General features: G+C 45.0%; 1 long non-coding RNA gene across 1 annotated transcript in view; it reads right to left on the minus strand.

Annotated features, from left to right (window-relative positions):
- Nucleotides 1-17,689, minus strand: part of LOC141074280 (uncharacterized) — a 61,243-nt gene extending 43,554 nt beyond the window's left edge. Inside the window, exon 1 of the long non-coding RNA XR_012227173.1 lies at nt 17,525-17,689. This is a non-coding gene — a long non-coding RNA (uncharacterized lncRNA). The remainder of the gene's footprint in view (nt 1-17,524) is intronic.
- Nucleotides 17,690-23,424: the final 5,735 nt, after the last annotated feature.

Consider the following 23,424-nt stretch of genomic DNA (forward strand, 5'->3'; position numbering starts at 1 on the left):
TGTGAGGCTGTCAGATATCCAAACTCATCTTCCACCTCAATGTCATTTTTGGTTATCGCTTGATATGTTTCTACTTTTTTCTTGCTCATGTACCTAACAACTTGGCTAAGAAGTCATCATATTTCAAAAAGATCTGGATGAGAACATGTTTCATGCCGTGATCTGTGACCGATTCCTCCAAGGAGGGGGAGACCTTTGAGGTTTGGTTCTAAACCATGGCCCCATGCCCAATATAATTTGGCAGTGATCTCTTGCTGCATAACAGCTGCTCCAAGCCCAACAATTCTCGAAACGCAGCCCATGGCTTCTTATCATCTCCTCTGGGATATCCATGATGTAGGTCAATCTTAATAGTAAATCAGAACCTCAGACTGGATTTAGATAGGCGGAGGTCATGGTTGTTCCTCCCAGGCTTTGCAGGAATTCTCTGAATTCCAGAAATACAAAGGGACTGGTAGAGGTTCCAACATGGAAATGCCAACTATGGGAACCAATGAGAAATCACGTATAATCATAACACACAAATGTAACCAATGCCCCTTACACCTTTTCAGCATCTAATCCGTATATAAACTATACTAATTTTAGGACTTGGCTCAAAATTAAATTTTTTTGTTTGTTTTTGGAACGACTCTTAAAAAAGCTAACGAGAGAAAATGTGCCGAATACCAATGACCACAACCTACGACCCTGGAGTAGATATTCGATCTTGGAGAGTCCGTAGCGAAAAGCAAATGAGATAACATTTCACTGGATGGTGAAAAGAAATGGATAAAATCCTCCAGAAAATCCATAAAAATGTCAACAGTGTATAATAATAATGACATGGGGACTGTTCTCTTCATGATAACTACCAGAGCTGAACACCTCTTAGGTCAAAGTCACAAGTCTTATGGGTTTATGGTCTGTATATCTGCAAGGAATTAGCATTCACATGGTGGTTTATTCCTGCTAAGAGCTACATAATAGTAGATAATTTTAGGATAAAATCTGCACATCTGGAAATTGTCATCAGTCCCGAAGGGGAATGATAGAATCCATTGTAGCGTAGTATGTCCTGGGACTCATCAAATCCTAAGTAGACATCAAAATAAAGAACAAGTACAAGGAGTTTACATATGGGATGGCACTCATGATGCTGGTTTACATCACTTTGCCACCCCAGTACAAGGAGCTTACCAAAATGCTGGACTAACCAAGTATGAGGGCCACCTTACAAGCCAGTCATCAGACCTACAGTATAAGTAGAGATGTTTGGTGGCAATCAGTGGTCTTGCTGCCCTATTCACAGCCCAATTACTTGCCCTGAGCCTGCTTATATATATCACCCTGGTTGGTCTATGGAATCGGTCTTCCTACCCAGAACTTGCATTGATCATTTTCTTAATTTAACCAATGCATGTAAATGCGGTTCTGACCTAAGACATCTCTTTGCCCATCTTTTTTTGTGATCTCATTGACCCTGACCTGCCTCTCCTCAACTCTGTATTTAGCTCAAGTTCTGTCATTATCCTCAACTTTGTGATTAAATTCCACCTTGTTTAGCATTTTGCTTCAGCTTATTCCACCAGTCAGAAGCTACTCCGGAGATGCAACCTGAGGACCCCTCGAGCAATGGCTGGATTTCTGTGCAGGGATTAAAAGTGGAATTGTGAAGGCCGAGAACGTTGAGAAAAACAAGAAGTCCTTGGATCCTTTGATTCATTGGAGTCATCAGATCTCACTAAGTAGAGTGTCCGGCGCCAAGACTGATTGTGTAAGCCAGCTTTGAGCTCAAGAATTGCTGAAGGAACTCAATGTCAAGCAGCTGCTGGAAAAGCCAACATAATTTCGGAATCTAAAAGAAAAAGAAAAAAAAATTGCAATCCCAATCTAATATGGACCTTCTAGAGAGAGTAGAAGGTACCAGCAATAGAAAAGTCAACTGACAAATCTGAAAGCTGCAATATCATGCACAATAATGAACCGAAGTGCGGCTATTTCTGGACGAAAGTGGCAATTTTCTTACCTCATATAACCATTTCATTCTATTTATGCTCAGTAGTGGTGAGTGTGTAGAGAAACACAAACAAGATATTTCTTTTGGTTGATTTTTATTATGTAAATTGCTTTAATTTTTATTTTATTTTTGGTGTTTTCCAATCTGATTTGATCAATCAGAAGTCTCCCGAGGGTGTTGGGGTCTTAGTCACTTAACCCCTTTATATAATAGGGCATTAAAGTTAATCCCAAAGGAAATTCATGGCCACCAGTTTACTTGACACTTACAATGTATCACATCTGTTCAATAAGCTATTAGCATTGTTCGCGGAAACTCCACCATTGGCAGCCCATTGGTTTCTTCCATGTAATGGATTACTGTTTTATATAGCTCAATGTCTGGACAAGAAGAAGTCCAGATGGGATAGATTCACCTCATGTCCATAAATCAGGAAAATGTTACGAAAAAAAGACTATTATCATTTGACCTTTGATATTTCAACTGAGAACCTGCAAATATGGCAATCAATGCCCAGTGTTATTACAGAGGGGAACAAGGATTCAAAAAATATTTGACTATTTAAGTCTGTACATAGAAAACATAATAATTATTATTTATTCTAGCGCCATTTATTCCATGGCGCTTTACATGTGAGGAGGGTGTGGTGTAGTAACCACTGAGTCCGCTAGGGGGCGCTGTGTGGATGTCCCAGGAGAAAGGATGAATGGCAGAATACGGAATGGCCGTTATGTATCCCAAAGTGGATGGCTTTGGGATGGAGACTTGTGTGTTGTTCAGCAATGATATTGCTGAGGTGTTGTTTCAATGTGTAAGGGAGAAGTCTCCAGGTATCTAGAGAGATGGGTGTGTTTAAAGCACTTTTGGAAAGAGTGTGTAAATGCTTGAAGGACCTGTGATGAGGTCAGAGTCATGTAACCCGGTGGGCGTGGCTATGGACCATATAATGTGGCCAGGGTGGGTCACATGTGGTGAATGCTTGGACCCGGTTGGTCCAGTGTGGAAGGTCCCGTTGAGATGGGGCTTCCTGCCTCACAGCACAGGTGGATGCTGTGAGTAATGGCTGCAAGTGCCTGAGAGTTCCCTGGAGGGAATGAATGTCTGCAGTATGCAGAAGCGGCCATTAGAGAACCCTAACGGGGTGAGATATAACTGTGAGGCGGCCAGCAGGTGACGGTCGTGAAAACCGTGTTGTACTGACCGGAGTCAGTGAGAATGAGACTGGTGATTTATAGGGTGCCTCTGTGGAGAAGAGGTATCCGAGGACCTGTGGGGTTGACACAGGTAACGGACAGGTGTTCGTGTTGTACTGACCGGGGTCAGTTGGAAAGACTGTGTACCTGGAGGGTTCAGTGAGCAAGGTCCTGGAGGGTCAGTGTTGGGAGATTCTAGGAGAAGAATCAGATCCCTGGAGCACGTGGTATGACCTTGGACCTGGTGAGGCGTGAGTGTTGGGCAGTCTCAGGAGGAGATGGATGTCCTGAAGAGCACCCGCTAAGCCCCTGGACCTGGTGAGGCCGGTGTGTTGGGAAACCCTGGGAGGAGGGCCGCTCCCTGAATAGCACCCGGTGCGCCCTGTGTGTTGGACGGTATCAGGCGGAGATGGAACGTCCTGAATAGCACACAGAAAGGACACATGAGTTTTTTGTGTGGTGTTTTATTTTTCTCAACTCAGCCTGCGGTGGCTCAGTGGGAGTCAAGAAGGTGACAAGCGGCTTCCTGCAACTTGGCGGGGTTATGATGGGGACAAGCGGCTTCCTGTAACTCAGCGGGGTTACGAAGAGGACACCAGCCGCTGTGTGTGAACAGCAGCTGATAGTGTCGGTGATCGGTGACAGCAGGAGCTGTGGTGGTGCCAGCAAAGACTTGTGTGGTATCGTTAAAAGATAAACTGTGTTGTGTGAACTGTGGTCTGAGAAGACCGGTAGAAGAGACATGGGGAAATCCCAAAAGGGGGCGGTGGCCCAAATTGGGGTGGTAGCCCAAAAGGGGGTGGAGTCCCAAAAGGGGGCGGTGACCCAAATTGGGGTGGTAACCCAAAAGGGGGTGGAGTCCCAGAGGGGGGCGGTGACCCAAATTGGGGTGGTAACCCAAAAAGGGGTGGAGTCCCGGGAGGGGGCGGCAACCCAAATTGGGGTGGTTCAGGAAATGGCAGCACTGGTTGCCTCAGTGGGTATGTCTGGGGAACCGCAGTGTGTCTGTATGAGTTTTGAGGAGTGCGGCATGTATTTTCCGGATAATGACGGGCCACAGGTGTGTGCCGTGATGCTGCACCGGGACAGAGTCTCCGGTAGACTGGACTCAGAGAGTCAGGTGACTCTGACAGGAACTCCTCTCGTTTTATCTCTGACCGAGAAAAACGCCAGGGTTCGCTTTAAACATGGGGTCACGGTGAATTATGCAGTAGACAGAGTAATGTTCGAGGGGCCCATAGGTGGTGAGTGCCAAGGGGGCGGGATACCACGGGACTTAGTCTATGCCTTGGAGAGGGGCCGGGACTTTGTTTTGTTTGATGACGTATGGTCAGACGATGGAGACGTTTCGACTGTGGGGCCAGCAGACACTGAGACAGTGACGGCTCCAGACGTGGACAGGTCAGAGGTAGAACTGACCGGAAGAAAAAGTACATCTGCCCAACTTATGGACCTGACGTCTCGTGATATGACGGATGGTGGGCTGGGAGATGAGACGACTGGGGTAAAAACACAGTTCGTGGGTAACTGGAAGAATTACTTGACAGGCCGGGGTGACTCAGACTCTGGGGGTGACTGTGGCTCTGAGAGAGAAAGAGAGCACAGAATAGAAGGGCTAGAGAAGGAAGTCTCTGAGCTCAGAGTTCACCTGTCAACGTGGCAAAACGTGAACAAGACGCTTAGGGAAGAGATGGAAGAACATGTCAAACGAGAAAGAGTCCTGAGACAACTGGCCAAGAACAGGGTCAAGGAGCTCAGGAAAGAAGTCTTGGAGCTCAAAGAAACTGTAAGAGGTTTTCTGTGGGAGGAAAAAGCTGAAGAAGACAGTCACCCAGTCGGGCCAACTGTAATGAGGGAAGTGTCCGTGGTAAAGCCAGAGCTTCCTGGCCAGGAAGAGAGCAAGGCCACAACCTTTAAGTTTGTGATTGATGTACCAGAAGACATGCAAGAGGCCTGTGCTGAGGAAGGTGTGCATGAGGCTTTCAAAGAGGCGGTCAAAGTGTGTAAGGTGCACTGGGCACCTGAGACTCAGCAGTTGGTGATAATGTCAGCCAGGGAAGACACAGCAAAGCGGGTGGCTGTCCTGAAAAACATGCATCTGCAGTGTCTCCATGTCAAACAGTTGGTTAGGCGGAGTAATATGAAGGCTGCTCAACGCCTAGAGTTAGCAAGGGAGGCTATGGATCGGCTGGGTTTGCGGAAAGATGTGGTTCCAGTACCCAAAGCTCTGATTGGGAGAATCATTGGAAGATCCGGGAAGGTAATGCAAGACCCTGTGAATATCTCCGGAGTGGTGAAGGTGAGGATCCCTCCTGATGATGAAGACCAGGTAACCAGTGAAGTGGGTAGGATTCCCATCATGGTGGTTGGCTCTGTGGAGAGCCCGAGAGACATTCGGATGCTCGTAGAGTATCGAGTGGGGTACCTGCAAGAGATTGAGAAGTTGAGACGGGACCATTGGCGAATCAATAAAGAGGTGCGGTACACCAGGTGGCGGCCGCCTTCAACCCAAGATGTAAGGGCCCGAAGGGTTACACCAAGAAGTGACAGGACAGATGGTTGAAGAATATCAGCAAGTGGTAGTTCAACTGGCAGGATGACATTGAGAGACAGTAGTTCCTGTGACACCCTGAATGAGTCGGACTCAGGCCAGACAGTAGGCCTGATTAAGCCTGATGACTGTACCAACCGGGGTAGCTGGTCGGGGAATGGAACAAACAGGGAAAGGAATGTGGTGCCTAGACAGTGTCTGATGACGCAGACAGACTGTAACTGGAGGGCCAAAGATCAGGGCCGATATTCTGACCGCTGGAGGTGGGGGAGGTCTAACGTAGGAACAAGGCCGTATGATAGATGGAGACGGTTCCCTCGACCTGTGGGGCAAGGTGTAGTGAGTGCCCGTCGCGAGACCCTGGTGTAATGTTGTGTGTTCAACCCCACAAGTTTGAACAGAGGGGGGAGGTATGTGGTGTAGTAACCACTGAGTCCGCTAGGGGGCGCTGTGTGGATGTACCAGGAGAAAGGATGAATGGCAGAATAAGAAATGGCCGTTATGTATCCGAAAGTGGGTGGCTTTGGGATGGAGACTTATGTGTTGTTCAGCAATGATATTGCTGAGGTGTTGGTTCAATGTGTAAGGGAGAAGTCTCTAGGTAACTAGAGAGATGGGCGGACCTGGTTACCTACAAACCCACCCAGGGGGTGTGTATAAAGCACTGTTGGAAAGCGTGTGTAAATGCTTGAAGGACCTGTGATGAGGTCAGAGTCATGTGACCCGGTGGGCGTGGCTGTGGACCATATAATGTGGCCAAGGTAGGTCACATGTGGTGAATGCTTGGACCCGGTTGGTCCAGTGTGGAAGGTCCCGCTGAGATAGGGCTTCCTGCCTGACAGCACGTGTGGACGCTGTGAGTAATGGCTGCAAGAGTTCCTGGAGGGAATGAATATCTGCAGTATGGAGAAGCAGCCATGAGAGAACCCTAATGGGGTGAGATATAACTGTGAGGCTGAAAAGCCTGCGTATTGGACATTGTACAACCTGTGTGAACACAGGGTTTACAGAGTGAAGCTATAATGGACGCTCTGCTGTTTATAAGCTGTTGCATATTGCTTTGGTTTATGATGATGAATAAACCTCATGGACTATACTGCTTTATGAAAACCCGTGCTGGATCTGGTTTTGTGGTGACTAAGCGATAATCCCCTAACTGAATGACAGCGCTACCTCACAATGGGTATGCATAATAAAATCAGTACAGTAATCTTAAACAATTGAAGTCACAACTGGTACAGGAGGAGAGAGGACCCTGCCCGCGAGGGCTCACAAACTATAGAGGATGGGAGAGGATACAGTAGGCGAGGGTAGAGCTGGTCGTGCAGCGGTTTGGTGGATCGGTGGTTACTGCAGGTTGTAGGCTTGTCGGAAGAGGACGTCTTCAAGTTCTTTTTGAAAGTTTCCACGGTAGGCGAGAGTCTGATATGTTGTGGTAGAGAGAGTTCCAAAGTAGGGGGGATGCGCAGGAGAAATCTTGTATACGATTGTGGGAAGAATAGATAAAAGGAGAGTAGAGGAGATCTTGTGAGGATCGGAGGTTGCGTGCAGGTAAGTAACATCCGGGAAAAGCGGAGGGACAGGTGGATTATTCGGCCGCAGAGTTTAGAATAAATTGGAGAGGTGCGAGAGGGGAGGCCACAGAGCAGGAGGTTGCAGTAGTCAAGGCGGGAGATGATGTGGGCATTCACTAGGGTTTTTGCAGATACTTTCTTGAGGAATGTACGAATCCGTGAAATATTTTTGAGTTGAAGTCGGCAGAAAGTGGAAAGGGCTTGGATATGTGGTTTGAAGGAGAGATCAGTGTCAAGAATTACCATGAGGCAGCGAGCTTGCAGGACTGGGGTGTGTGGGAAGCCAATTACTTTAATGGATAGGTCTGTTGGGGGAGTCAAGTGAGATGGGTGAAAGATGATGAATTCTGTTTTGTCCATATTAAGTTTTTGAACTCTAGCGGAGAAGAAGGATGAAATAACAAACAGACATTGAGGGATTCTGTTTAGTAGGGAGGTGATATCTGGTCCAGAGATGTAGATCTGTGTGTCATCAGCATAGAGGTGATACTGAAAGCCGTGAGATTCTATGAGCTGTCCCAGGCCGAAAGTGTAAATGCAGAAGAGCAGGGGCCACAGGATTGAACCTTGCGGGACTCTGACAGATAGGGGGCGCGGTGAGGAGGTGGTGTGAGAATGGGAGATGTTAAATGTCCGGTCTGTTAGGTATGACGTGATCCAAGATAAGGCCAAGTCTGTGATGCCAAGAGATGAGAGGGTCTGTAGTAATAGGGAATGGTCCACTGTTTCAAAGGCAGATGACCGGTCCATGAGGAGGAGGACAGAGCAGTGTCGCTTGTTCTTGGTGGTTAGTAGGTCATTAGTGACCTTAGTTAGGGCAGTTTCAGTGGAGTGATGAAGCTGGAGGCCAGATTGTAAGTGTTCGAAGATGGAGCAGGAGGAGAGGTGAGAGGACAGTTCAAGATGGACGTGTCGTTCCAGTAGTTTTGAGGCATAAGGGAGAAGTGATATGGGGCGATAGCTAGATACAGAGGCTGGGTCAAGAGAGGGCTTGTTGAGGATAGGTGTGATTGAGGCATGTTTAAATCTTGAGGGGAAAACACCAGTTATTAGTGATATAATTAACTCTTCTGATTACCGGTGAGTTTTCAGAATTTTTTGGTGAGTGGATATTAATTGATATTGGGCCCAAAGTGCCAACTATTCTGGTAAGGCAAGGGAGGCTCCCACAAGAAGAGACTTTGTCGAACTTCCAGAGAAGTTGGCAAAACTTTTGGCCACTGCAATACCATTCCAAAACTTCTTGGAAAGCAAGCGGTCTTGAATTCATCTTAGTACTCCTGTAAAACCCGGGTTCTGGAGTATTGCAATACAGTATATAGCAGAAGTGATCAAACAAGTTTTGTTCCCCTAAAAAAAAAAAAGAAAGAAAAGAAAATGTAAAAAAAAACTAAAAGTTTTTTTAAAAAAATAATCTGAATGTTTGAATCACTCCTCTTTTATCTATGTAGCAATCAAAAAAATTAAAATAAGAATACTCAATATTGCTGAATCTGTAAAAATTCAATTTGCCAAAATATAAAAATACGGTAATTAACCCATACATTAAACGATCAAAACACCAGAATTGCCATTTTTCAGTCTCCACACTTCCCCAACAATGCCCAAAAAATTATCAAAACATTTTAATCGACACAAAAATTGTAGGCATTTGTTTTTTTCCTTACAAATTTCTGATTTTTTTTTTTTCATTACATAAAAAAATACACAGATCTGAATTCACCATAATCCACTAACTTGAAAAATCAAACTGTTGGGTCATTTTCACTACTGTAAGCACCATAAAAATGAAATTAAAATGGTGAAATTACGTTTTGTTTTTGTTTTTTTTACATTTTCACTGCATTGGAATTTTTTCCCACTTTCAGTACATTCTATGGCAAAGACAGTGAATGGCGTTACTCAAAACTACAACTTGTCTTGCAATAAACAAGCCCTCATATGGCAATGTCCATAGCTCTTGCAAGAATTAAACAAAAGTACAAAATCAAAAAAATATGTGTGGCAATAAAGGGTAAGAAATGAGACTGTAAAGAAAAACATTATTTACTTAAAGTGCCCCTCTCAGCAGGATTGTGCACAGTAACCTACAGACAGTGTCAGGTCGGCGCAATTATACTGATTACACTGATACCTGGTGATGAAATCTGTCTTGTGGTTGTTGTGGAATCTGGATTTTTAGTTTTCAGTTAATGATATGCTCTTGCTCTGGAGATCGCTGAGGGCGACACTGTGGGCAGGCCTGTGGGCGACACTGTGGGTGGCCTGTGGGGGGTCTTCATGTGGTGCTCTGCTTAGGTATTCATACTGATGGCTTCTGACAAGGCACTGATCCCTCACTGACCTGCCCCCTTTTTTACATACTGAATATAATGTTTTGAAAACAAAAATTCACATTCAGCAGGCAGACGCTGGTGGCGACGCCTGTGCTGTAGAATGATCGCATCTATAATATTCGTGTAATTATTTTATTTGATGATATACAGTACATGCATTCAGAAAAAAAAATTCTCTCAAGATGGCACCTGCGCAGCAGTATTTATTGGGGATCTGATAGATGCTACTGCACAGGCACTGCCCACAGCCCTCCCCAGAGCATGAGCCACCACCAGCGTCTGCCTGATGAATGTGATTTTTTTTTCCAAAATATATTATATTCTGTATGTAAAATAGGGAGCAGGTCAGTGAGGGACCTGTCATAAACCATACAGATGAATACCCAAGCAGAACACCACATCTTACAGATATAAGTTCCTTACACAATGCGGATGACGCTGCCGCTCTATATAACACCACAATAGCTGTAGCTTTGGAATCCGCTGCCCCACTTACACATACCAAAACTCGCAAAATCAACAGACAGCCCTGGCACACCAGCCTGACCAAAGAGCTGAGGCGAGCTTCCAGGGCTGCTGAGCGCAGATGGAAAAGATCCCACTCCAAAGATCCCACTACTTTCAAGACCACACTCGCCACAGCTAAACAAACCTACTTCTCATCTCTCATATCCTCCCTGTCTCACAACCCTAAACAGTTATTCAACACCTTCAATTCTCTCCTCCGCCCCCCAGCACCTCCTCCCTCCCCACTCATCTCAGCTGAAGACTTTGCCTCATTTTTCAAGCAGAAAATTGATAACATCAGGGACAGTTTTGGTCAACAACCCCCAGAGCCCTTCCTCCCGACTTCCCAGCCCTCCACCTTCAAAACCAACTTCTCCACCATTACAGAAGATCGACTCTCCACTCTACTCTCAAGATCACATCTCACCACCTGTGCACTCGACCCGATCCCATCCCACTTCATCCCAAACCTCACCACAGTCTTCATCCCAACCCTAACCCATCTCTTCAACCTATCACTAACAACTGGTGTTTTCCCCTCAAGCTTTAAACATGCCTCCATCACACCTATCCTCAAAAAGCCCTCTCTTGACCCATCCTCTGTATCTAGCTATCGCCCTATATCACTTCTCCCATACGCCTCCAAGCTACTGGAACAACACGTCTACCTTGAACTGTCCTCCCATCTCTCTTCTTGCTCCCTCTTCGACCGCTTACAATCTGGCTTCCGGTCACACCACTCCACTGAAACTGCCCTTACTAAGGTCACCAATGACCTCTTAACTGCCAAGAACAAGCGACACTACTCTGTCCTCCTCCTCCTGGACCTGTCGGCTGCCTTTGACACAGTGGACCATTCCCTATTATTACAGACCCTCTCATCCCTCGGCATCACAGACTTGGCCCTCTCCTGGATCTCATCATACCTAACAGACCGGACATTCAGCGTCTCCCACTCACACACCACCTCCTCACCTCGCCCCCTATCTGTCGGAGTCCCACAAGGCTCAGTCCTAGGGCCCCTGCTGTTCTCTATTTACACCTTTGGCCTGGGACAGCTCATAGAATCTCATGGCTTTCAGTATCATCTTTATGCTGATGACACACAGATCTACATCTCTGGACCAGATATCACCTCCCTACTAACCAGAATCCCTCAATGTCTGTCCACTATTTCATCCTTCTTCTCCACTAGATATCTGAAACTCAACATGGACAAAACAGAATTCATCATCTTTCCCCCATCTCACGTGACCCCCCCTACGAACCTATCAATTACAGTAAATGACTGCCCACTCTCCCCAGTCCCACAAGCTCGCTGCCTCGGAGTAATCCTTGACGCTGATCTCTCCTTCAAACCACATATCCAAACCCTTTCCACTTCCTGCCGACTTCAACTCAAAAATATTTCACGCATCCGTTCATTCCTCACCCAAGAATCTGCAAAAACCCTAGTCCATGCCCTCATCATCTCTCGCCTTGACTACTGCAACCTCATGCTCTGTGGCCTCCCCTCAAACACTCTCGCACCCCTCCAATCTATTCTAAACTCTGCTGCCCGACTAATCCACCTGTCCCCCCGCTATTCCCCTGCTTCTCCCCTCTGTCAATCCCTTCACTGGCTCCCAATTGCCCAGAGACTCCATTACAAAACCCTAACCATGACATACAAAGCCATCCACACCTTGTCTCCTCCATACATCTGTGACCTCGTCTCCCGGTACTTTCCTGCATGCAACCTCCGATCCTCACAAGATCTCCTTCTCTACTCCCCTCTTATCTCCTCTTCCCACAATCGCATACAAGATTTCTCTCGCGCATCACCCCTACTCTGGAACTCTCTACCACAACATATCAGACTCTCACCTACCATCGAAACCTTCAAAAAGAGCCTGAAGACCCACCTCTTCCGACAAGCCTATAACCTGCAGTAACCACCGATCGACCAAACCGCTGCACGACCAGCTCTACCCTCGCCTACTGTATTATCACCCATCCCTTGAAGATTGTGAGCCCTCGCGGGCAGGGTCCTCTCTCCTCCTGTACCAGTTATGACTTGTATTGTTTAAGATTATTGTACTTGTTTTTATGTATACCCCTCCTCACATGTAAAGCGCCATGGAATAAATGGCGCTATAACAATAAATAATAATAATAATAAAGACCCCCCCACAACCCCGCCCACAGTCCCACCCTGAAGTATGAGCATATCAGTAAGTCAAAACTGCAAATAGAGATTAAACAACAACAACCACAAGACGGATTTCAACACCAGGTATCATTGCAATCAGTATAACAGCGCCAACCTGACACTGTGTGTAGGCTACTGTGCACAATCCTGCTGACAGGTTCCCTTTAATAAAAGGTAAATATTATGGAGCGCACGCCAGGGCAGTGGAGAATACTCGTACCGGGCCGCTTCTTAAAGGATACATACAAAACAAAACACCGTGAGCACAACTAGAGGGTGGTGCTGAAGTTAGGTTCCCAAACCATATAGATTGTAGGTATAAACTTAGCACTCAACTTAAGTGTAATCAATGGAGATTTATTGTAGTATGAAGGTAAAACGTTTCGGTCAATTAATGACCTTCTTCAGTTATGTGTTTAGAATAGATTTCTTGCAATAGGATGTGAAACTATAAAGTAGCTCCGTGTGCTCAGTACAGGGACAGGCTGTCCTCAGACTGGGCTGGTAAGCTTAGTATGGTGTGGAGCAGGGGCAAACGTGCCTCCAGACGCAGGTTCCACCGCAAGACTTTTTTCTCACTGCAAAATGCAGATAAATTTATATAATTTATACAATGTGATTTTCTGGATTTTATTTTTGATATTCTATCTCTCAATGTTAAAATTAACCTTAATCTACACTTAAAATTATAGACTGTTCATGTCTTTGTCAGTGGGCAAACTTACAAAATCAGTAAGGGATAAAATACTTTTTCCCCCCACTGTACTTTTATGGGTATTTGCTTGTCCAGTGGACCAAAGTTACATTCTTGACCCCTTCCCTTTGTAGATTGACCCAGAAAACTACCCGAGGATCGTCTGGTGGACCCAAGAAAAATCCCTGCCCCACCCCTCACCCCTTGTCCCTTTGTAGACTGACCGAGAAGTGTACCTGAGTATCATCTGGTAGATCAAAATTACACTACTTACCCCATCCCTTTGTAGACTGACCCAGTAGACTACCCAAGCATTGTCCGGTAGAGCCAAGTTATACCCATTGTTCCTTCTCTTTGTAGACTTACCTAGAAGACTTGTCCAGGAACATTTGGTGGACCCAAGTAACATGGCCATCTTCCCTTGTAGACTGATCATGAAGACTACCAGAGGATCATCTGGAGGCTCATGTAACATCCCTGGCCATCTCCCCTTGTAGACTGATCATGAAGACTACCAGAGGATCATCTGGAGGCTCAAGTAACATCCCTGGCTTCCTTTCTATGTAGGCTTACCCAGAAGACTACCTGAATATTGTCTGGTGAACCAAACCTCTTATGTAATATTAGGACCCAAAAGTCCAGCATAAGGCAACTCCACTTGGAGGTGACTTTGGAGAGATCAGTTGGTACCAGGAGATGGCGAAAGTTATCGGATCCCAGAGCTGTTTACCCCCCATCAGGTTGTCCTGTCCCCCCTACAAATACATTTTCTTCTAGGCTGCAGCCTCTTTTACTACCGTCTTGCATCATAGGATGTGACACATTTATGACCCTGAGATTTTCCATCTGCTGCTAAGCAGGCAACTGTGCCTGAAGAATACAAGCGGTAAAACTTTGCAGGATCTCATTTATGGGAACTACATGAACTTTTATGGCGCAGTCATCATGGAGGTAAACAGAACATAGCGTACAATGTACATTCTCATCAGACCTGGGAGTTTACACCGAGGCCTCCATATCTACAAGACCCTGAAGTGCGGCAGCCACTGCCCTGCATTATTACCACCCCGATTAGTTTTATGACTAAACCCCCACCACCACCACCTCCCCGCTTCTAATCTCGGGTTAGGCCTCATTTAATAACATTGTATTTCTGCCATATATTTAATCATGATGTTATATGTAATCCTTCTAATCCCTTCTATTCTAGCTGGAGGCTGGGATCTAGAAAGTGCATCAGATGGATCTCCTCCTATTCACAGGCCGAGTAATTCTTCTAAAGGATAAAGGCAAAAATTCAATTTGTAGAACGGGGAGTATTTATTTCCATCTGGATTTTTTTTTTTAAACCTTTTCACTGCCAAGGTTGCCTGTAACGCGCCATGACATTAAACAGACGCCGCAGGTAGAATTTTAGAGAAACAGCAAGAAAAAAAAAATACAAAAAATCGAATTGTACAAATGATGCCATGATTAAAGCTCTAGGTGCAAAATTAGGGGGGGGCAGCACTTGTTTGAAGTCGGGCAGTAGTATAAAAAAAAAGTTACTTTCTGATGCCGCGTCTGTACAGAGGAGGGTTGGGAGGAGGTAGAAGAAAGTGGAAGCAAAGCAGAAAATCTGTTTTCTCATTCCTCTTCACTCTCCAGTAACCGCAGGCGCAGGGAGTGATACAGGAACTTCTCATCATGTCATCACCCCCATACTATCTCTCCTCCCTCCTTCAGCTTTATGGTGACGCAATGGGGTGGAACAAGAATTGTATCTTCTCAGCCTTCTTGCAAATATAATCCTTTCACTGTCAAATCTCCCCCTGTGTAACTTCCATTGACCACAGGAAGAGTCAGGAACTTTTCCTCCTGTTATGACCCTCTTCTCAATCTCATGTCCCTCTTTACAGCTTTCTGTTGGTCCAAGAAGGTGATACAGGAAACTAATGTTCTCACCTTTTTTTTTTTATAAATCACATCCTATCACTATCATATCTCTCCCTGTGTAACTTCTAATAACTCCAGGAGCCTTTCCTCATTTTATCACCATCTTATCAATCTCATGTCCCTCTTTACAGCTTTCTGTTGGCCCAAGGGTGGTGATACAGGAAACTTATGTTCTCACTTTTTTTTTAACAAATCACATCTTATCACTACAATATTTCTCCTTGTGTAACTTCTAATGACTCCAGGAACTTTTCCTCCTGTCATCACCCTCTTATCAATCTCATGCTCAGCTTTCTGTTGGTCCAAGGGTGGTGATACAGGAAACTTATGTTCTCACTTTTTTTTTTACAAAATCAAATCCTATCACTATCATATCTCTCCCTGTGTAACTTCTAATGACCCCAGGAAGAGACAGGAACTTTTCCCTCTTTATCATCCTCTTTTCAATCTCATGTCCCTCTTTACAGCTTTCTGATGGTCGAAGGGGGGGCGATACAGGAAACTTATATTCTCACTTTTTTTTTTTTACAAATCGCATCCTATCACCATCATATTTCTCCTTGTGTAACTTCTAACGACTCCAGGAACTTTTCCTCCTGTCATCACCCTCTTATCAATCTCATGCTCAGCTTTCTGTTGGTCCAAGGGTGGTGATACAGGAAACTTATGTTCTCACTTTTTTTTTTAACAAATCACATCCTATCACTACAATATTTCTCCTTGTGTAACTTCTAATGACTCCAGGAACTTTTCCTCCTGTCATCACCCTCTTATCAATCTCATGCTCAGCTTTCTGTTGGTCCAAGGGTGGTGATACAGGAAACTTATGTTCTCACTTTTTTTTTTTTTTACAAAATCAAATCCTATCACTATCATATCTCTCCCTGTGTAACTTCTAATGACCCCAGGAAGAGACAGGAACTTTTCCCTCTTTATCATCCTCTTCTCAATCTCATGTCCCTCTTTACAGCTCTCTGATGGTCGAAGGGGGGGTGATACAGGAAACTTAGATTCTCACTTTTTTTTTTTTTTTACAAATCGCATCCTATCACCATCATATTTATCCTTGTGTAACTTCTAATGACTCCAGGAACTTTTCCTCCTGTCATCACCCTCTTAATCTCATGCTCCTTTTTTATGTTATGGTATAGTCATGGTAATTAAATTGTGTGCATGTAGATTCACACATCCGTGAGCGTGCTACCAGCCCACAGAAGTCAACCAATTTTCCCTCGGATGCCATCCTAGTAGCCTCTAAGTTTTTTCACTGAAGCACGTAGACTGAACTTTCTTTTCATCCATTGATTGAGAATGTATCAGTTACAAATGGATGAAACTTGGATAGAACCTGATGCAAAAAAAAGCTGAAACAATGCTGAAAGAAGTGCTGCAGTTTGCAAAAAAAGAAGCAGTTTTTCAAATCAGTCACAAAAAAACCGATATGTGCATGAGATTTCTGAAATCTCATAGCTTTTGCTGATACTGTAATACGCAGCTTAAAATTTGCGCACAAAAAAATGCAGCAAAAACGCAATGTGTGAAAATAGCCTAAGGGTTCCATATCTTCATTTGCGTTATCGCACTTATTGGCACAGCTGTAGTGCCCATGCAATAATGGCACTGAAAGTTAACGCCATAAATATCAGCGTAATACGGGACGGGGGGGTAATCAAACTGTTGTCCTGATACAGTAAGTGGAAGACTATTCATCTCTAAGGTCCACTACACCCGACCAGATGAAGATCCTGCAGCCGGGAGGAGGCTGAAGATTCTTTCCATTCTATCCGATGTTTGATTGTTTTTCTCCTTACCGGCAGCTTGTAATATACGAGGATTGCACCACTCCGTCCTCTGCCCTCTTGTCACCTCCAAGTCCCTTTGGGGCATTGAGTGGATACATTAATTATTTGCTTAATTGGCCACAAATTCTCAAGTGCTTAAAAGAAATAGTTTCCTCCGCAACGTGAAGCTCCTACATGTGTGATGCAGAATCAGCTTCATCATCCCCATTGTTCTCTTACTTCAGCAAGCGACTGATTAAAGTGGTATTCCAGTTACATTAAGGCATCCCCTATGCGTGGGATTGTTAATATCTACATTAATGGGGTCTTACCGCTGAGACCCCCACCAGTTTTGCCCACCACCAGAATGGAGCGACACATCTCCAATCGTTCTTTATGAGCACTGATCTCAACATTCATGGTGACACGGTATGGCTCAAAGTGGAGCAAGGCGTCAGACAAGGCGGCATCCGGTCACCACTACTCTTCAATTTATAAGGAGAAGCCATTTTAAGGAATGGTGTACTTGCCGAAAAATAAGAATAAATCAAAATTGCTGGACGAATCATCAACGATATTAAATACGCAGACGATTCAACATTGATGGCAACAAGAGTAGATGGAATGAAGGTCAAGATGGAAAGCTCGAGAATGGGCCGCCTACTCAACACGAAGATAAAGACATTGACTTCTTCCAGGTATAACCGGAACACGTTTGACATGGACGGTGACGAACTGGAAATTGTAAAAGATTTTAACCTACTTGGATCAATGATCACTCAAGATGCAGCGACAACAATAGGAGGACAGCTCTGGGCAAATCAGCAATGAAGTCTCCGGACAAGGTCTTCATATCGAGGAATGTTTCACCAGTGAGGAAGACACGGCTCGTACAGAGCTTGGTATTTTCTGTAGTAACATACGGATGCGAAACCTAGACGATAAAGAAACAAGACAGAAGAATAATCAACACCTTCCAAATGTGCTGGAAAAGGATGTTATCAATGCCATGGATGGTGAGAAGAACAAACAAATCAACATTGGAACAAATCAAGCCAGACATGTCACTGGAAGTTAGGATCACCAAGCTACGACGTGTCTACTGTGACATGTGAACAGAGCAATTACTGGAGAAGGACATCATGGAAGAATGGAAGGAACAAGTCAATGAGGAAAAGCAGAAACCCGATGAATTAATACTATAAAGATAACAGCGGAGAAGATCCTGGTGGACCTGTCTCGGCTTGAGCAAGATCGATCTTCCTACAGGAGCGTTCATACATAAAGTATCCAGTAAATCAGATGAACAATCCTTTTGTTGCATCTCTTTCCTCTTCTTTCACAGCATGAAGTCTCAGAATAAGAGAGAGAGACACGCTTCAACTGCTTCTTCACAGCAGTCAGTTTTCTATTGGGCGTGTATGTCCAAAAGTTAAATGAAATTATCAATATACTGGTACTCACTTAATGTCATACTTCAAAAATGTGGAAATCTGTTGTCTGGTGTATGAGCAGAAAATACTCACAGCTGTCATATTTGCTGGGTTTATTATAGAGTTGTGCAGTGCTGTCAAAAACCTTTCTAAATGCGACCAATTCTGCTGCCAGCTTTCCCCACCGAAGAGGTTTCCTCAGCTTTCTTGGCTTCCTCTTTGGGCAGTGGGTCATCATGTGATGAGAGCCGGCCAAGAGATCACAGCTGGAGGCAAGACTAGTCCGGCGCTGTCACTGGCCAGCTCTTCCCCGGGCCGCTGATTTTTCTAAGGTCTTTTTATCTGAAACGATGGTGCATTTCAGAAAAAAAGCTATACCTGGCTTAAATCATGCTGCCCCCTCTTTGGGCAGCACGAGTCAGATGACAGGTTCCCTTTAAGGAAATTGCCAGCTGTTGCAGGGAGACATATAGACCATGCAACTGTTATGCTACTGCAGTGCAGTATAGCGCAACCTCCACCAGGGAGTGCTGGTGAGGGAAGAGAGGTTGCACACACAGCGTAGCAACACTGAGCAGCAGCACAAGGTGGCGAAAGAGTGGTCAGACGAGCCGAGTCAGAAACAGTCAGGAGCAGAAGTACCAGAGGTCACAGCAGTACACGTGGTCAGAAACAAGCCAGGGTATCAGCAACGGTTGGAAGCGGGTAAGACAAAGACAAAAGACAGAGGCAGGTCCGAATGCAAGCCAAGTCAAAACCAGGGAGTCAACAAACTTACGAGGAAACACTGAGTCAGGACAGAGCGAATAAACAGACACAGGGCAAGTCAGGGATTACAGCAGGACAAATCAGGATATACCAGAGTCAGATACACGCGCCGAAGGCAGAACTGCAGCTGACACCGCCTGCAGGATGCAATGGTGCTAAATAGCAAACCTGAGACCAGACTGAGGCTGAGAAAAGTTAACCCCTGAAGTGACCAGACTGGGAACATGGAAAGACAGGGCTCAAAACCCGATCTGGATCATGACAGCAATGCTCTCTGGGACAAATGTATACAAATAGAAGAGAACAGGGTATCTAACGTCACCCATTTGAGGTAGAAATCAATACTGAGTGTTTTAAAGAGCCTTTAGGACATAAAGCCAAAATCTCCTCCAAAAGCAAAGACCTCCGACCGCAGGCAGCTATTTTTGGTTTCTCGCACCTCGTCAGTGAAAAGTAGGAGACCGGTTGGCTCCTGTAGGTTTTTGCTTAAGGGACAAACAAGGAGACTTATAGTCCAAGCATTCATTACCTGTTCTCTTCCTATGTGAAGATGATCATCATGTTTTCAATGCAAAAAAAAATAATAATAATAAAACAGGAACAGGTGCATACAAAGATGGAGGCTAGGCGTCACCATTGGCCAAATTAATGAAGAAAGTTAGAACGTTGAAGAAGGTACATGTTTTAGGCAAGTGGGTTTGGTGGGTCGGCGAATGCAGTCAACTCAGACTAGACTTTATCCAGATGCCCATAGAGTTCCTCATATAACGCAATGATCCCCTCATAAATCTCAGATTACAAAAATGCAGAAATAGAAGGAGCAATGATAAAAGTTCTAGTCCCAATTATGCAAAACAAAGATGTCCAATTCCAAATCATATTAATGATGCAGATATATTGTGCAGTAACATCAAACCTATTACTATAAATATGCACTATTATGGTCATTAAATAAATGGTCCATATACACATAGTTCCTATTGCCCTTCTACAAAATCACAAATAAATGCTAGTAATAGCACCCATATTATGCACTAATAGTATAAATATACCTGCAGCCATAGTGAGAGGAGTTTGCATTAGCACTGCCTAGGAAAGCACACCTCGACGCGCGTTTCACCGCCTCTGCAGCTTCGTCCATCTAACAATCATATGTGTCTTTATATTTGAGGGAGTTAATGCATTTGCTGCCTTTAGTCTTCCTGTCATTAAGTCCCAAATAAATATAATCCTTGTTTGTATGTCGTTTTAATATTTATACTTTATCCAGAACTTGATGATCTGTAGATAAGAAGTAAACAAAAAAGGATTGGAAAGGCCCCATAACCAACATCAACCGTAATTGACTACAGGAGTGCACTAAACAAATTAGCATTTTGTCTGCTATTTGGAAATTCCGTACACTTACAGTTGTTATAAACTCACCAAATCCTTGGTAAAAATGTATTTATTTTATTTTACTCACTTATATAGCGCTTTACAAACATTATTGACACTGTCCCCGATGGGGCTCACAATCTAGATCCCCTATCAGTATGTCATTGGAGGGTGGGAGGAAACCGGAGTACCCGGAGGAAACCCACGCAAGCACAGGGAGAACATACAAACTCCTGGAAGATGTTGTCCTTGGTGGGATTTGAACCCTGGACCGCAGCGCTGCAAGGTCGACCATAACCTGTACAAATCCATTGAGAAAACCAACTGAAATCATTTTGAGGGAGGAAATGAAAATAAAAATAAGTTTGCATAAGTTTGAGTGCCTTCTTATAATTGGGGATGTGGTTGTAGTCAGAATCAGCCGATCACATTTCCCCCATGTTATCTAGTAGTCAGTGCTTAGCCGCCATCATCTACAGCAATTCTGATTAGCCCCAGAGAAAGGGTCGCTGCTCTAGGAGGATTTTCCTGACATTTTCTGGTCTGTAAACAGTCGACAACACAGCAAAGGATCTCAGGCTGGGAAGACTGAATCTGCAATAGGCAAACAGCTTTGTGTGATGAAATCTACTGTGGGAGCAATAATAAGAAAATGGAAGACATACAAGACCACTGATAATCTAGCTCGATCTGGGGCTCCACGCAAGATCTCATCCTGTGGGGTCAAGATGATTACAAGAACAGTGAGCAAAAATCCCAGAACCACATGGGGGAACTAGTGAATGACCTGCATAGAGCTGGGACCACTGTAACAAAGGATACCATCAGTAACACACTACGCCGCCAGGGACCCAGATCCTGTAGTGTCAGACGTGTCCCCCTGCTTAAGCCTGTACATGTCTGGGCCCATCTGAAGTTTGCTAGAGAGCATTTGGATTATCCAGAAGGGTATAGGGAGAATGTCCTATGGTCTGATGAAACCAAAGTAAAACTGTTTGCTAGAACAACAAAACTCTTTGTGTTTGGAGGAGACATAATGCTGAGTTGCATCCAAAGAACACCATACCTACTGTGAAGCATGGAATTCTCGCTCAGTGTGTAACAAACTCTCCTTCATCCATGACTTCTTCCTTTCTAATTCTCTTAACCTCCTGGCTCTTACTGAAACCTGGATCCAGCAGTCAGACACTACCGCTGCTGCTGCTCTTTCATACGGGGGGCTACACTTCTCTCATACCCCAAGATCAGACAGTAGAGCTGGTGGAGGGGTTTGTCTGCTCCTATCACCAAAATGTACCTTTCAGGTTATCCCTCAAGTACCCTCACTAGTCTTCCCTTCTTTTGAGGTCCATGCCGTCAGACTCTACACCCCCTTCTCCATGCGAGTGGCGGTGATGTATCGTCCTCCCGGCCCCTCCCATCAGTTCCTGGATCATTTTGCCACTTGGCTTCCACATTTTCTCTCCTGTGACATCCCTACCCTCATCATGGGAGATTTCAACATCCCCATTGCTCTTCCCCTCTCCCCATCTGCTACTCACCTTTTATCTCTAACCTCATTTGGCCTTTCGCAGCTTACTAATTCTCCAACAAATGAAGACGGAAACTCCCTCGACTTGGTCTTCTCTCAGCTTTGTGCAGTGGATGATTTTGCAAACTCCCCTCTCCCGCTCTCTGACCACAATCTTCTTTCATTCTCTATACAGAACTGCCAGGCTGTTCAGGTCACCCCCACTGTCCAGACTTATAGAAACATACAGGCCATTAACACCCAGAAACTTATGAAGAACTTGCAGTCTTCATTGGCCCCTATCTCCTCCCACTCATGTCCTGATTCTGCATTGAAGCATTACAATGAAACACTTCAAAGTGCCCTGCATGAATTTGCACCCCCTATAAATAGAACACCACCACACAGACGGCGACAACCCTGGCACACGGTGCAAACTCGTTTCCTGCAGCGGTGCTCCAGGTGCGCCGAACGTCTGTGGAGAAAATCCAATCTACCCGAAGATTTCATCCATTTTAATTTTATGCTTAGAACATACAACACTGCCCTTCACCTCTCCAAACAAACCTATTTCAACACCCTCATCACCTCACTGTCCAATAACCCGAAACGTCTCTTTGACACTTTTCATTCTCTACTCAATCCAAGAGTACAGGCCCCAACCATGGAGCTCCGAGCTGACGATCTGGCCAATTACTTAAAAGAAAAAATTGACCAGATCCGACAGGAAATTATCTCCCAATCACCTCATACCGTGCACTGTCCTCCCTCCCCGACTGCATCTAGCTCACTCTCTGATTTTGAACCAGTCACAGAAGAAGAAGTAATCAGGCTCCTTGCATCTTTTCGCCCAACTACTTGCACCAGTGACCCATTTCTGTCACATCTCCTCCAGTCCCTTTCCCCTACTGTCACCCCTCACCTAACTAAAATATTTAACCTCTCTCTCTCTTCTGGTATCTTTCCCTCCTCATTTAAGCATGCCATCATACATCCACTACTTAAAACCATCCCTCGACCAAAACTGTGCCGCTAACTATAGACCTGTCTCTAATCTTCCCTTCATCTCTAAACTCCTGGAACGCCTGGTCCACTCCCGTCTTATCCGCTATCTCTCAGAAAACTCTGTTCTCGACCCTCTCCAATCCGGTTTCCGCTCTTTACACTCCACTGAAACTGCCCTCACTAAAGTCTCTAATGATCTACTAACAGCTAAATCAAATGGTCACTACTCCATGCTAATTCTCTTGGATCTCTCTGCAGCATTTGACACTGTGGATCATCAGCTCCTCCTCACTATGCTCCATTCCATTGGCCTCAAGGACACCGTTCTCTCCTGGTTCTCCTCCTATCTCTCCGACCGCTACTTTACTGTATCTTTTGCTGGCTCCTCCTCCTCTCATCTTCCCCTTACTGTTCGGGTTCCTCAAGGATCGGTTCTAGGCCCCCTCCTCTTCTCCTTGTACACTGCCCCTATTGGTCAAACAATCAGTAGATTTGGTTTCCAGTACCATCTCTATGCTGATGACACCCAATTATACGCTTCTTCTCCTGACATCACGCCAGCCTTTCTAG

This window comes from Dendrobates tinctorius, unplaced genomic scaffold, assembly GCF_039654945.1.
Source record: "Dendrobates tinctorius isolate UK_male_01 unplaced genomic scaffold, ASM3965494v1 ptg000332l, whole genome shotgun sequence".
Lineage (NCBI taxonomy): Eukaryota > Metazoa > Chordata > Amphibia > Anura > Dendrobatidae > Dendrobates > Dendrobates tinctorius.